General features: G+C 41.0%; 1 protein-coding gene across 4 annotated transcripts in view; it reads right to left on the bottom strand.

The window, feature by feature from the left end:
* TET2 (tet methylcytosine dioxygenase 2) overlaps positions 1 to 15,028 on the bottom strand; it is a 124,491-nt gene that overhangs the window by 84,159 nt on the left and 25,304 nt on the right. For 3 of the 4 annotated variants that reach the window (XM_084855757.1, XM_084855754.1, XM_084855759.1), the window contains exon 2: positions 8,105 to 8,209. The exons of the other annotated variant lie outside the window; for it this stretch is intronic. The gene's annotated coding sequence lies outside the window, so the exon portion shown is untranslated. The remainder of the gene's footprint in view (positions 1 to 8,104; positions 8,210 to 15,028) is intronic. 4 annotated transcript variants of the gene reach the window in all.

Genomic DNA, 15,028 nt, shown 5'->3' with positions numbered 1-15,028 from the left:
ACAGCTTTTTAAAAGGTTGAAAAACCTTTTCATCTCCCCCCTAGAAATGAAAGGGGGTGCAAGGCAAATAGCCCTGGATTTTTGCCTAGAGTAAGGTAGCCCCCACGCGATAGTGGAGGAGCTGGATGCCAGGGTTTTCCCCAGGGCTGTACCAATGCGAAAAGCTGTAATGAGACTCCTATTTTATAGGAGAAAACAGGGCTGGCGTGTTCCATAACTATATATCCTGCAAGAAAAATCAGCAACCTATGAAAGATGATTTATGAACTTTGAACAATATTTGAGATCATCTGAGGACCTGTAAGATTTATTGGAGAAAACTATGGCTGAACCGAGGAGGCGAAAAGGGCTTGCTTCAACACCTCCCACAACTCCTGTGTCAAAGATGCCGAAAACAGAAGATTTAGCAGAATTATTTATGATGATGAAAACTCTATCTTCGCAATTTTCGACCTAGTTCAAAGACTGGACTTAATTCAAAATTCCATCACTAATATGCAGAGAGCTGTGGCTTTAATTAATGTATCACAGAAAAAAAATGGAGTCCAAAATTAATGAGCTTGAAGACTGAGTGGCAAGAAATGAAACTATGACACAAGTTATTTGTAAAAATATATCTGACAGAATCTCTCAATTGGAGGCCTATATGAAGAGAGTCAACATACATATAGTGGGGATTAAAAGCTTGTCTAATGATGTGAAATTGTCTACTTTTGTGGATAAACTTTTGCATCAGATACTTTCTATATCCTCTGATTATTCTCTTGATATTGAGCAGGCATTTCGTGTGCCAAATCCTAAAGGGAATGATAATACAATTGTAGTTCAATTTGCAAAAGTCTCCACAAAGTGTTATATCCTGAATTTGGCAAAACAAGCTGGAAGCCTTTCCTGGAAACAGGATAAAATTATGCTGTTCCCATATTACATCAAAGAAGTGGCGAATAAAAGAAGGCAATTTATCAAAGCAAAGAATCTGGCAAAACAAATGAACTTACAATATTATTTAAAATATCCTGCTATACTTTCTATTATGTCTGAAGACCAGAAGAAGTAGTTTACGAATCATGAAATGGTAGAGGCTTGGTTGAATGTTAAAAAGCGTGAGAACTCTGTCACAATTCCATGAAATGGAATTTCTAAACAAGTACTGTTAACCGCTTGTGTGTAGCTTTCATAATCTAGGCTAACTCAGAAGAAATGATTTTATATATATTTGTTTACCTTTATGCATTCTTTATTATTTTTTTCTCTTTCTTTTTATGTATCTTCTTCTATTTTATATTTTAAAATAGACAAAATATCTAGTTTAAAATATTATTGACTGTTGAAGATTTATCTTAAGTTTTATTATTATACAATAGTATACTCTCTTTTTTTGATTACTATTATTATTACTACTACTACTATTACTAATATTCAGGCTTTTGGGAATGAACTGTAGAACTGTTGCGTCGATATAAAAGATTGTTTTACTAAATTGTAAGATTGTATAATAGATATAGTTTTTAAAAATAGAATACCACTGGAGGTTGGGAGATGTTGGGAGTTTCTTTTTCTTTTTTCCTTTCTTTCTTCTCTTTCTGTTATTATGGTGTCCTAACTAGACTATTGTATGGATGATAACTGAAGTATTGAGAAGGTTGTTGGTAATTTTGGTAGTGTTTATAAAGATAAAATAAATAAAAATATATTTAAAAAAAAGATTTCTGATTGAAACCGAGTGTGGATTCACTGCCCCACTGACATCAGAGCCACCAGCCTCCACTGGATGTGAGTTTAACTGCCTGGCTAGACACACAGCCCAATGTCTGTTGAGGCCAGAACAACTACCTAGCACTAGTCTGGAAGCACCCCAAGGATGCAATCCTGTGCACAGTCACTTGTACTTGAGAGTAGGCTCCACCAAACTCAGTGGGATTATTTAAGCATAAACACGCATAGGATTACTTTGGACCACCAGCAGTTGCGTACAGTGCAATGTGGCCTTGCTGTCAAAGAGAAGGCACATAAAGTATTGCAATTTACATGTGCAAATCAAATGTGTTCTTGCAATAGTTTGTGTATGCTGCATATTTTTGTACCACCTATTACAAAATCATGTTCTTTAAAAAAAAATTCTTTGTGTGCTCCAATCTGAATAAGGATAAAGAAATACTGGTTTAAAAATAACTCATAAGTGCTTAGTTTGCTGAGCAACAGCAGCATCTCGTGTGTTCTTGATTTTCAGAGGAAATGGGAGCAGCCCTGAAGCAAACAGTAAAGGAGAGTTTTAAGGGAAAAACAGTACTGAAGAATGAAAGGGTGTTTTGGTTGACTCAGTGTGTTATGTGATCAACTTCCTTCTGAGCTAACTTTAAACGAACTCCGTGACAAAGTCAGTACGTGGTTGTGCATTTCCTGTGCTTTGCTTTCCGAGCAAGATCTAAATCAAGAGACACCGGCAACTGTGGATGCTAATGGTCCAAAAAGCATGTTCTGGAGTAAGCATAGGACAGAGCAAGAAAGATGAAAAATAAATATAATTGCTCACCTCGTCTTGTGTCACCTTACTGCCTACCAACAGCATTATGTATGAATGGCTGCATTCTCTCTCACCTGACTGAGAACTCACACAACAGCCATATCACCATGCTGTGTTTCCCCAACCAAGGAAACTTGCTGAGGCTGCCTCAGGTTTGGCACTTGCATTTTCTCTCTTTGCTGAATAGAAGAGACAGACCACAGAGGGAGCAGCAGCTATAGCAAGTTACCATGCTTCTCGCAGCTGGGGAAATCCCAACAGCATGCCTTCGCTGCCCCTAGTCTGACACTGGGTACACTCTTCTTTAAGAACAAAAAGGCAGAGAGAAAACAGTGAGATCAACCATGTTATCCTGTGTTTTGCAGGGTTATCTATATGACAATTGCCCACCTCCCAGAAACAGACAGTTCAGAGTGAGGGCCAAGGTGTGTGGAGAGAAGGTAGACAACTCTGATTAACAAGGTACTTCTCATAGTTGGTAAGGCACATGCCTCAACAGGAGGATCTAGCCGAAGCCTTCCTCAACCTGGTGTGCTTCAGACATGCTGGCTAGGAATGTTGGGAGTTACAGTTCAACATATCAGGAAAGCACCATGTTGTGCAGGGCTGAGCTAGCCTCTTGTAGGATGGAAAGAACAAAATATGAAATAATTAAGATATATTCTTTGTGGTAGTAATTTACCCCAGTTACAGCCTTAGTAATTCCGTTTATAGTTTTGGAACATGCATAAAGCTGAGGATAACCTCATGACTTAAAAGGTAACTCGGAAAATCTGTGTCTTATTAAGAAGCAATAAGCAGGGTGGTTTAGTGAGTAGAATGCTGGATTGAGACTCAGGTTCAAATCGCTGCTCAGACATGCAGCTTACTGGGTGATCCAGGACCAGTCACTCTCTCAGCCTAGCCTACCTCACAGCCAGAAACTGATGGTGAACAATATGGACAGTTTGGCACCTTATGTACAATAGGTTTTCTGGATATAGAAGATTTAGCAACCATACATTTGTGTTATCTACAGGCTTGACTAGTCTAACGTGCTTTATGTACAGCTTCATTTGGAGAATTATTTGGAAAGTTTACCTAGAGAATATTGAAGATGTCCACCTCCCCATAGGAAGCAGGTAACTTGGACCACATGACACTAATTTTCATTGAGCGACTCTATCCACCAATTAGGTTCTATGCTTTGTTCAATGTGCTTAACTTCTAAACTTTAGAATCTAAAGCCTACTGCAAGAACCAAGGTCTATAGGAGAGGATCTGTTCCATATCCTCATGCCACAAGAAATATGATATGCAGGGTTTACAGATTATATATTGCTATATCTGCAACCATTAGCAATGCAACATCAGCTTCACACAATCTAGCAGTTATCACATAATCAAAAGTAGTGCATAAAGAGCATATGAAATCAATGTGGCATCATTGCTGAATACTTGCCTAACGTGACAGGATGATGATCTTTGATCCTTTCACACATCACGCAGTAGCTGCTATTACCATGTGAAGCATTTTGAACTCAATGGAAGTGCTGCTTCCTCTTAACATGTATAAAGACTATGTCATTGCAGACCTTGACACTCCTTAGCTCTTCAGCTAAGAGCTGTATTGATTTTGGCTTTGAGCTAAGAAAGGTGCACCTACATCAGGGGTCCCCAATACAGTGTCCGCGGGCACCAGCAAAACCTGTCTTTATTTTTAAAATATTTCCCACATTTTAAAAAAATATACATACATCGATTTCTATATATCCATAGCAATGAACACATATGCAGTGCTTACAACTTTCTGGCAATTATACATAGGCTTCAACAAAAGAACAAATATCCAAATAAGTATCCATTTGAATGTGGCATCTATATGCCACCTGTTCAAATACTGAAAGCACTGCAAGGTCCTCAATCCGTTTCACTGTAGGAGGTGAGTGTTTATCTTTCCAATGTTGTAATATCAGTCTTTAAGCTGCCAAAAGGGTGTAGAGAATCCATTTATGCGGGTCATTTGTTAATTTCCATGAAACAGGTAAATAATTTAAAAGAGCATGAACATCAGTGAATATTAAAGACTGTACAAAATCCAGTACAAAATGTATCTAACAACTACTGGACATTGCCAGAACATATATTTTAAAGAAGCATTTGCTGTATTGCACCACCAGCAACTAGTTGAATTAGACAATCACTTATTAAAGAGACATTGCAATGTCCAATAGACATGCAGCAAACGTTTCTGCTGAATAACATGCAGCCTAAAATCCGTAGACGTGACAGGTAGATGCCAAAGCAGTGATCCACTGAGGCTTTTTGTGGTGGTGCCCACAGCAGTCTCTCAAATTCCCAAATGTGCCCAGGGGTTGGGGATGCCTGACCTACTACAGAAAAGCATAGACAAATATTGTAGCAAGAACAAAAAACAATATTTTTTTCTGAATCAGAACTGGAGGTTTATAGGTTCTCTTACTTTTGCGTTTATTTTTTTAAAAAGTTATCAATAAGCAAGTACAGCTCCTTGTGCCACTTGTAGAATCTGAGTATATGTCAATTCAAACGGTCATCTAGGTCACAAACCTAGACTAAGAGTTGGTTCAGGATTACTAGGGTTGGGCTCAAAGCCACCAGATACTGAAAGTGTCCTGGTGAGGACAGAATGGTTCCTGCCAATTAATATCATACAATGCTTGCCTCATGCTAGCTTTACTCACATGGTGTGGTAATAGTCCCATCTCTGAAAAAGAGATGAAAGTGAAAGAAGAATGGGTGGCAACTAAGGAAGGGGCTTTTTCAGCAGGGGCACCCTGGTTGCAGAATGCCCTCCCCAAGGAAGCTCGCCTGCCACCTACATTTTGTCTGTTTGGAGCCACTTTCTTATTCTCCTGGGCATTTTAATAGGGCTGTGCACTGCTTTGGATGGAAGCCCAAGCTCCAAGTCAAAGCAGGGCCCTTCATGCTGCCTCTTGAGGTGAGGCAGAGGGGACACAAAGTGGGTCAGGTCACTCTGAAGTGCCTCAGCTCACTTTAGCGTGATCTGGAAGGCCAGGCCAGGCCTGCCCCCCCCCCCAGCTGTCCCTCCTGGATGCGAACCGGCAGCAGTCTTGTTGTTCCAGGGGGCATTTTAAAAATAGCTCGCCCCCCAGAACAACATGGCAGCTGGCATGCATCTAGAGGGCCCAGATAAGGAGCTGGGGGCTGGGCACTGTATCGGGGTATGTGTGTGTGAAGCAGGATTCTGATGTTCGAATGCTGCTTCTGCTCCAGAGGCTGAAACGGGTCACCCCCACCCCAAATCAGCCCAAAGTGAATTGGGCCTGCCTCAGAAGCCCTGAAGCAGCCTCTGAGGCAGATTGAGGGATCCATGCACAACATTTTAGTCCTTCAATTTATGTTTTTAAGGGTGCAATCCTATCTAGATAGGTGGCGGCCTCCCAACTCAGAGGTGACCGCCTATCCAAAGCAAGGCAGGAGAAGCATGGGGCGATCATCCCCTCTGTGCCTCTCCTGCCCCGCTATTTCTGCTAGACAGCCAGTTTCGGCTGTCTAGCTGTGGGGGAGGGGGCGCGAGTAGGAGAGGAGGCCTCTGTATGACACATAGGATGTGTCGTACACACAGATCTGCTCTCCCCACCCCGGAATGTCCCCAGCCCCGCCCCTTTTCAGGTGCTCCGCTCTCCGCTTCCGATCGCAGAGGATGGGGCTTCTCTGCACTGCCTCCGAGGTAGCGTGGATGTGGGAGGAGGTTGGTTTTCCAGGAACTGGAAAGAGTGCGGGCTTCGAGGTCGGTTCCCAGTAAACAGCATATCCTATGGCCATCTAGGCACTGTCTAGCGGCCATAGGATTGCTCCCTAAATGTGTTACTGTCTCTTTAAATCTTCACATTGCTGTTTTTTTTGTCTTTGGTTTTATACTGTAGTTTGCTTTTCCTCTTTTTAAACTTAGTTTTATTTAATTATTGTGCATGATGCAATGAGCTTATAGTCAACTAATACAATAAAGGTCAATTATTCAAACAAAACAAAAAGAAACTGTGTTCCCATTCTTGTTTGTGTTACATTAATAGTAGAATGTTCTTAGAGCACCACTCATTTAATTAGATCCCTCCAAAATGATGTCTGGAGTATCAGAGGCTTAGAAGCCACTGTCCCTTTTGTTTTTTTAAAATTTAGTTTTATACCATAGTTTGTTTTTCATTTTTTAAAAACTTTGCTTTATTTAATTATTGTCCACGGTGTAATGAGCTTATAGTCAACAAATAAAATAAAGGTCAACTATTCAAACAAAATAAAAAGATACTATGTTCCCATTCTTGTCTGGGACAAACAGACCTTTGTTGACAAATGCAATGAAGGGAAACTAGATTTTAACTGGTTTTATGGTTTTATACTGTAGTTTTATATTTTTAAAAAGTTTTATATTATTCTTGCTCGGGCTGTATTTCATGGGTTTAACTATTGTGAACCACCAAGAAAGTTTTCGCTATTGGGTGGTATAGAAATGTCATAAATAAAAATAAAAGAACAGCTTGCCCAGTCAACCTGATGTGCCCAGAGGTATTTAAAAAAGGAAAAGAAGAGAGAATATAAATAACAGTAGAACAGACAAAAATAGTAATACATATAGCTTTTCTAAAATTAAAGAATTCTGGGAACAGGAAATCTTTTGGCAGATATTTTAGTAAATTTAGAGATGACAAATAATTATTTGAAGCAGCATGTTGGCCAATTTGAAGCAGCATTGGCCAATACAGCCAGACTATGAATACTTGGTTGGAAGGGCACCCGGTCTAGATTCGCATGACTTGAAACAGTATCTGAAACACAATTCCTTCTATAATTGATGCATAAATTTCTTCAAAATCAGATAAGCCAGATTGCAGGCTAATTTATTAAACAGTAGTCTGAACAAAGAGCCAACCAGGTTCAAGCAAGGACAGTGAAATAAGGACAGCATCATGAATAAAAATCACGAATGGGGTCACATGTTATCAACAGACAGGTCAGCAGTTGCATAAACCACCCCTAGGAGTGCATAGAATTTAGAAGCATCTTTTTTGTTATAAGCCTCCAATTCTTTCATAAGGAAATGCATTCATTGTAACATCTTAAGAAGCTGCCTTATACCAGGCATCTATCTTAGTATTGTCCAGGGTTGCGGGCACAGGTCTTTCCCATTACCAGCTACCTTTAGCTGGAGATGCCAGAGACTGAACCTGGGACCTTTTGCATGCAAAGCATGTGCTCCATCATGAAGCTATGCCCCATCCCTCTAAAAGGTAACTGGGAAATTATCAGATCTTTTGGACTTCACAAAGAACAGGACTGACTGAACTGACATACAAGTAAATGTTTGCCTTGCCTCAATCAGAACAATATATGAAGTTTATACCAAAATTAGAAGTAAAGAGAAATCTGTGCTCTTGTGTCAGTGTTCATCCAAACATCATCACAAATGTTTGGGCAGCTATTTACTATTCCACAATCTACAGGTGGACAATACCTTCATTGGTATTGTCAAAATGCCACAAAATAGTGAGCAAGCTTTCAAGTTCTCCAGAACTCTTCATCCAAATGGATGTTAAGAATTACCTCTTGCCCCTGAAGATGTGTGCACCACCTTCAAGTCACAGCCAAGGTCATTGGAGGGTCAACTTCAGGAAGCTCACATGACAGCTGAAAGGCTCCAGTCGCTACCTGTTGGCCCAGGTGAACATACAGTAAGCTCTAAACCAACAGCACTTTTAAGTTTCATATTAACAGCATGAGAGACAGTGTACATATGCAGTCAAATGTGTAGCCCAAGAATACATACCTTGGTTCCACCTCCACCAATTTTATTTAAAGAGGAAAAAAACATTAAGCCCTAGTTTGCAATAATAATTGAGACCACCGTCTGAAGCCCTTCTCTGTGTGTCCTCACAGGAGGTTACAAGAGAGAGAGCCTTTTCCATGGTAACACCCAACTTGTGCTAAATCTTCTCCCACCCAGTTACCTCTTCACAGCCACCCTCCACAAGCACTTTACTCTGAAGCTGGGTTCACTTCCACTACTGGAGCCTGGCTGAAGGAAAGCTGCAAAACGGGATGAGGAAGGCTGGGGAGGAGAGGCTGCAGGAAGGGAAGCCACAGGCATGAGTAGCTTGAGTATTCATGACCCATGTACTACTTTTGCTGTTAAAAATTAGAACCCCAGCCCATGTTTGGACATCTGAATCTAAACAAACAGATCTGCCATCATCATATGTAGTTCAACCTTAAGCCACATTATTTAAGAATGCAATCCTATGCATGTTTACACAGAAAACAGTCCTACAACTCCCAGCATGTCCCATCCAACATAGCTGGCTAGGGTATGCTGAGAGTTGTAGGACTTTTTTCTGTCTACATAGGCATAGGATTGAGCCCTAAAAGACTCCTGGGAGCTCAGGTCTCCTACTTCGAGACTGAGGAACATAAGTAGAAGAAGAGAAGAGATATAATGAGATCTTAATGATATAGGGTGAGATACAAATGTTTTAAATAAAACAAACAAACAAATAAATAAATAAAGCAGAAAAGCAAATGAATAAACAGCCTTCTTGGCAATGAGTTTTATCCCAATAATCCATTCCCCCCATTTGTGCTGTGCATGTGTACACTGTATACACTGCTTCTGTCCACTGTATGCAGTGCCTTGCATCAGTATTAACCCCCCTTTGGCTTTTCCACATTTCTTGTCTTACAATCTAGAATTAAAGTAGATTTAATTAGGATTTCTTGTCACTGATCTACACAAAATAGTCCATAATATCAAAATGGGGGAAAATATACATATGTTACAAAATGATTTACAAATAAAAACTGAAAAGTCTGGATTGAATAAGTATTCACCCCCTTTGCCATGAAACCCCTAAAAAAGCTCTGGTGCAACCAACTGCCTTCAGAAGTCACATAATTAGTTGAATGGAGTCCACCTGTGTGCAATTCAACTGTCACATGATATCAGATTAAATACACCAGTTTCTGGAAGGCCCCAGAGTTTGCTGGAGAGCACATCTAAACAAACAGCAATGTAAAGAGCAAGGAGCTATCAAAAGTTCAGAATAAAGTTCTGGAGAAGCACCAATCAGGGCTGGGTTGTACAAAAATATCCCAAACTATGAACATCCCCTGCAGCACCATTAAATCCATTATTACAAAATGGAAAGAACCATGACTCTGCCTAGAGAAGGCCATTCACCAAAACTCAGTGACCTGGTAAGGAGGGCATTAGTCAGAGAAGCAACCAAGAGGCAAATGGTAACTCTGATGGAGCTGGGGAGAGCCACAGCTGAGATGGGAGAAATGGTCCATGGGACAACTATCACCCAGACACTCCACAAAACTGGGCTTTATGGAAGAGTAGCGAGAAGAAAGCCATTGCTGAAAAAAAAACCCATATCAAATCCCATTTGGATTTTGCCAAAAGGCATGTGGGAGACCCAGCAAACATGTGGAAAAATGTTATCTGGTCTGATGAGACCAAAATTAAATTATTTGGCCTTACTGCAAAATGCTATGTGTGGCACAAAGCCAACAGCACTCACTTGGAGAACACCATCCCCACAGTGAAGCATAGTGGTGGCAGCATCATGTTGTGGGGATGCTTTTCATTGGCAAGACTGAGGCCTCATCTACACTAGGATTTTACTCCAGGGCGGGTGCGAGTTGAGGTCCCTTGTGATTGATGACATAGTCGCAACTTCGCAGCCATCTGTGGTTTTCACTCGGAAAATGCGGAGTTCCAAGGAGTCGTTTTACTGTGATTTTGGGGGGTTGCTGCAGGTTTCTCCATGGTTGCGGGCCATCTGTTCCTTCCCCAAACTGACTTCGCATTTTGCAGTGGGTGTCTTGTAGGCATGCGTAGTGCCTGTGTCACTCTGTGATGCCCCTTTACTCCTCCCATCCTTTTGCAGCTGCGCAGTTACAGAGGCACAGGGAGCATTTTCATCTATTTAATTACACTTTTGCACAGTTTTGCAGCTTCGTATCTTTGTGACAGTTGTGGTCTCAGTACCCAAGGGCCGGGGGGGGGGGTCTTGGAGAAGGACCAACATCACTCCGGCCACCATTTCAGAGTGATGGCTAGGCACGTAGTGCTCATGCTTGTGAGTGCAAACCATTGCCTCAGGCTGGGGAATGGACCAGCTGATGGTGTGGAAATGAAGGAGCACAAAACACCCACTTTTTACCTAAAATGGGACAGAAAGACACAGTAGAGACCCTCAAATACAAAACAGCCACTGAAGTGTCACACCCCCACACTCACGGGACTGCACTGCTGTGCATTTCAGTAAAATGGCAAAAAAAGGGCATGGTGAGTCTGTAAAGGAAGCGCGCAGTACATCGTGATATCGCAGTGCATGCTGACTTGAAGCCGCATTGATGTGCAGTTGAGATGGGGTGGGGGTCAAAGCGGTGCCATATAGATGCGGCCTGGGAAACTGGTCAGGATTGAGGGCAGGATGGATGAAGCCAAATACATGACAATTCTAGAGGAAAACCTGTTTCAGTCTGCAAGTGACCTGGAACTGGGGCAGAGGTTCACCTTCCACAAGGTCAATGACCTTAAATACACAGCCAAAGTTACACTGGAGTTATTTAAAAACAAGAACCTGAATGTCTTAGAATGGCCCAGTAGAAGTCCAGACCTCAATCCGATTGAGAATCTGTGGCAAGTGTTGAAAACTGCTGTTCACCAATGGTCCCCATCCAACCTGAAAGAGCTTGAGCAATTTTGCCAAGAAGAATGGGCAAAAATGGCAGGATCCAGATGCACGAAACTAGTAGAGACTTACCCCCCCAACTCACAGCTGTATTTGCTGCTTCTACCAAGTATTGACTGGGTGTGTGTGTGTGTGTGTGTGTGTGTGTTGAAGACTTATGCAACCAGCAAATGCCAGTTTTTGTTTAATTAACTTTTGTGCCACAATAAAAAATATTTTGTACCTTCAAAGTGTTAAGTATGTTGTGTAAATCAAATGGTAAAAATGCCAATTAAATCCATTTTAATTCCAGGTTGTAACACAACAAGATGTGGAAAAGTCAACGGGTGGCTGGCTGAATATTTATGCAAGGCACTGTAGCTCCTTGCCCTCACTGGACCAACTGAAAGGATTATACGAAATATACAACTAAATGCAAATGTGTTTAATTCAAATAAAAGTCATAGAATTCAGGCTACCTTGGTGTGTGTGTGTGTGCGCGCACGTATAGACATATATACAGTGTGTATATATATTTAAAGATGAAGAGCTTTGAAATATGAACTTTGGAAACTGCCTTATATGGACTCAGAGCATTGCTCCGTCCAGCCCAGTGTTGTCAGCTTTGACTGCCAGTAGCAGAGTTTTCTTTCCCATTAGCTACTATTTGTTCCTTTCAGCTGGAGATTGAAGCTGGGTTCTTCTGTATTCAGCACTTTCTTCTTCCAGTGTGAAAGGGTCTCACTGCTGAGTGAAGTACCAGGTTACTCATTTTTTTCCTGCCAAGCATTCAAAGACTTCCCTCACCTGTGATTCAGATCTTTGTGGGTGCTAAGTACTTCTTGAAACCCATCTCATATACATGGCATGATGTTATCCTGTTAACTAGTATATTCACGGGTACATTCACACCAGAATTTTACTGCTGGAATTATCACTATTCCCTTTAGCCCTGTACTGGCTTAAAGTGGCACAGCAAGTAGATGTTAATTGCCACTGCAAGATCTAATACTGGGTCCAAGCACTACAGTAGAATCAGTGTTTAAGGAATAATGACAATAGTTCTGTGATTTAGGCCATAATGTTATGCAGGAATCCTACACACACTTACCTGGAAGAACGCCCCACTGCATTCAGTGGGACTTACTTCTGAATAAACATGCACAGGGTTGCACTCATCTTCTTTAACAAAAAAAATAGTTGGGTAAAAATGCACTTTTCAGAAGTAGTGTCTTTCTTACTTATTACAAGAGCGTATGGGAGAAGCACAACACTTTGCTTAATAGAAGGGCTTTTTTCCTCCCCTCAAACAGATTTTTCTGATTGTGCTAAACTTTTTCTGAACTGTAGTATTTCAGACTGCAGGTGGCAGGCTGCAGGCTTCCAAAAAAACACCACTCTAACTCTATATAGAGAATGAAGATATCAGGAAGTATGGGTCAGTTTAGCTTTCTCCCAGACATGCTGTCTTTCTATGGGGGGAAACATACAATCTCCCACCCACAGCATGATGGCACCTTCTAGGAAAAGTTTCATCACACAATTCTCCCAACTGTATAAAGGGCCTCTTCGTTTGGGGCAAATGAAGGAAAAACAGGACTCATTAACCTTGGTGGACTAAGAATCAAGGGAGCGGGGAGGAAAAGGCAAGTCTTATTCTCCTCGGAGTACAATTTTAATAGATTCAACTGTTCTTACAGCCTTTTTGGATTTTCCTTTAAAATGGCTGTACCTAGATAGTTCTGTTTTTCTAAACAGCACATCAGAAATAGTAATTTGATTCTTCTTTTCCTTCCAAGAGGTTAAACATAGGTGAACGTTTTATTCTTTAATGGGCAATTGAGATTCATGAGCCAACTTTCCATTCAGAACAAAATCTCTATTCTTTGGATATCTTTGAGCAGTCTTGCCTCATATTAGTTGTTCCCTGAAAGAAAATGTGATGCAAGAAAAACCAGAAAAGCTTTTAACTGTGACTTACAAAAGTCATACTTAGGATTTCAGTTGTATCAGGTAAGTTGTTATATTATTTCACAAACCACAATGCCAGAATAAGAGTGCAGGAAATAGTAGAGTCCGAAATAAGAATCAATAGGATTCCTCATCTGTTGCAGAGAAACAAAGACTGCTACCCATTTGTCCCCCAAATCTGGCATTTCAAAGCACAAGTCATCTACAAAAATCTTCATCACCCTTAAGCAAAAGCAGTATATTCCTTGATGGTACTCCTCCTTCAAGCATGAGTTTAGACTAGCAAGTCATTCTACTGAAATTAGGTATGCATGTTTTGTGACAGCCAGTGGGTTTGGATCAAGCCTGATGAAAGCATAATTAAAAACAACAACAGAGTAGGATATTGTTTCTACCAGTGAATGTGTTTGAATAACACCAAAAGTATCCAGAAAGTTAGATAAAGTAGGGATGTCAGATAAATCCATGTGGTGGGTGGAGTTCGATGAGCTTTCCTAGGCCTGACCTCCCAAATTTTGTTTCAGCTCCTGCTGCAGCGTCCGACTCCATCTCCAGCAAGCCAAGCCAGTTCACAGATTTTCCAGGAATTCTGCACATTTTGGGGGGAAGGTTCTGCAATTGGTGCAACTTTCTAAGCAATCTGCACAAATTACAGCCGAATTTGATCAAATTATGGCTGCATTTGTGCAAACTGTGGCTGAATTTGCATAATTTGTGCAAATTCAGTCATAATTTGTGCAAATTGCTCCAAAATTTGTGCAAATTATGGAGCCTTCCAAAATAAATGTGGAAAAAGTTCCCAGAGTTTGGGGAACAGCCCACAGCTTGGCTCGCGGATGCAAAGCGAGTTGTACACACTTCGGAACTCCATGGAGCCAAAAAAGAACCAGATTTCCCACCGACAGAGATCCCTAAGATAAAGTCATACAGTGGAACCATGATGGTGAAGTAATCCAGTGAATTACTGTCTACTACACTACACTGCTCACTAGAGTGACTCTCCAATTGACTTGGTTTGAGAAGCAATGGAGCTAGATGAAATTATGAACCACAACTGTGTGGTTCAAAGGATTGTTATTTATGAAGCCTTAACACCCTTAAAGGTGGCCTAAAAATAAATTTAAAGAAATACATGCACAACAAACTGGATGTTTCCATAGAGATAACTTGCAGAGTAACCCAGTAAGGACTGTAGCTTAGTGGACAGCAGTAAGAAGGTCCCAGGTTCAATAGCTGAAACTCCAGTTAAAAAAAAAAGGTGGCAGGTGATGGGAAAGAAAGACCTCTACTTGAGTCCTTGGGGAGCTTCTGCAAGTTGAAGCAGGCAATACTGGGCTGGATACACATGTAATCTGAACTGGTATAAACCATCCTCCTATGTTCTGCTTGTTGTACTGCTAGGCTTGCTTGATCACCCCAGGGCAAGCATAATTGCAATGGCAATAGTTCCTTTGTGAGCCTTCTCAATGGAGTGCTTACTGCAAATGCTCTAACCTCCAGGAAAAGGGATTTTTTTTCCAGCTGTAGCAAAGTTCTTATATGCCTCTGTATGTGTCTGGGTAGTATAGTCAATTATTTATTTATTACATTTCTAATATGCCTGATAACTAATGTTATCTAGGCAGATTACAAACAGTTAGTCTGGAAGATACTGTTAGTTTTTAGAGGTTATAGTAGAACATACTGGAGGAAATTATCTAAGGGGGCCATCTTATGGCCCCTAGACAGCATCTGAGGGGCCAAAGGATATTTTGAATTCCACGATCCAAGGTCAGAGACAGTGCTCCAACCTCAGAGGGGGGAACTGGAGCTCTGACAC

Source organism: Heloderma suspectum, chromosome 5 (assembly GCF_057233095.1).
Source record: "Heloderma suspectum isolate Gila_16-S chromosome 5, 16-S_ref, whole genome shotgun sequence".
NCBI classification, from domain to species: domain Eukaryota; kingdom Metazoa; phylum Chordata; class Lepidosauria; order Squamata; family Helodermatidae; genus Heloderma; species Heloderma suspectum.
This window is presented reverse-complemented; position numbering and strand designations above follow the sequence as displayed.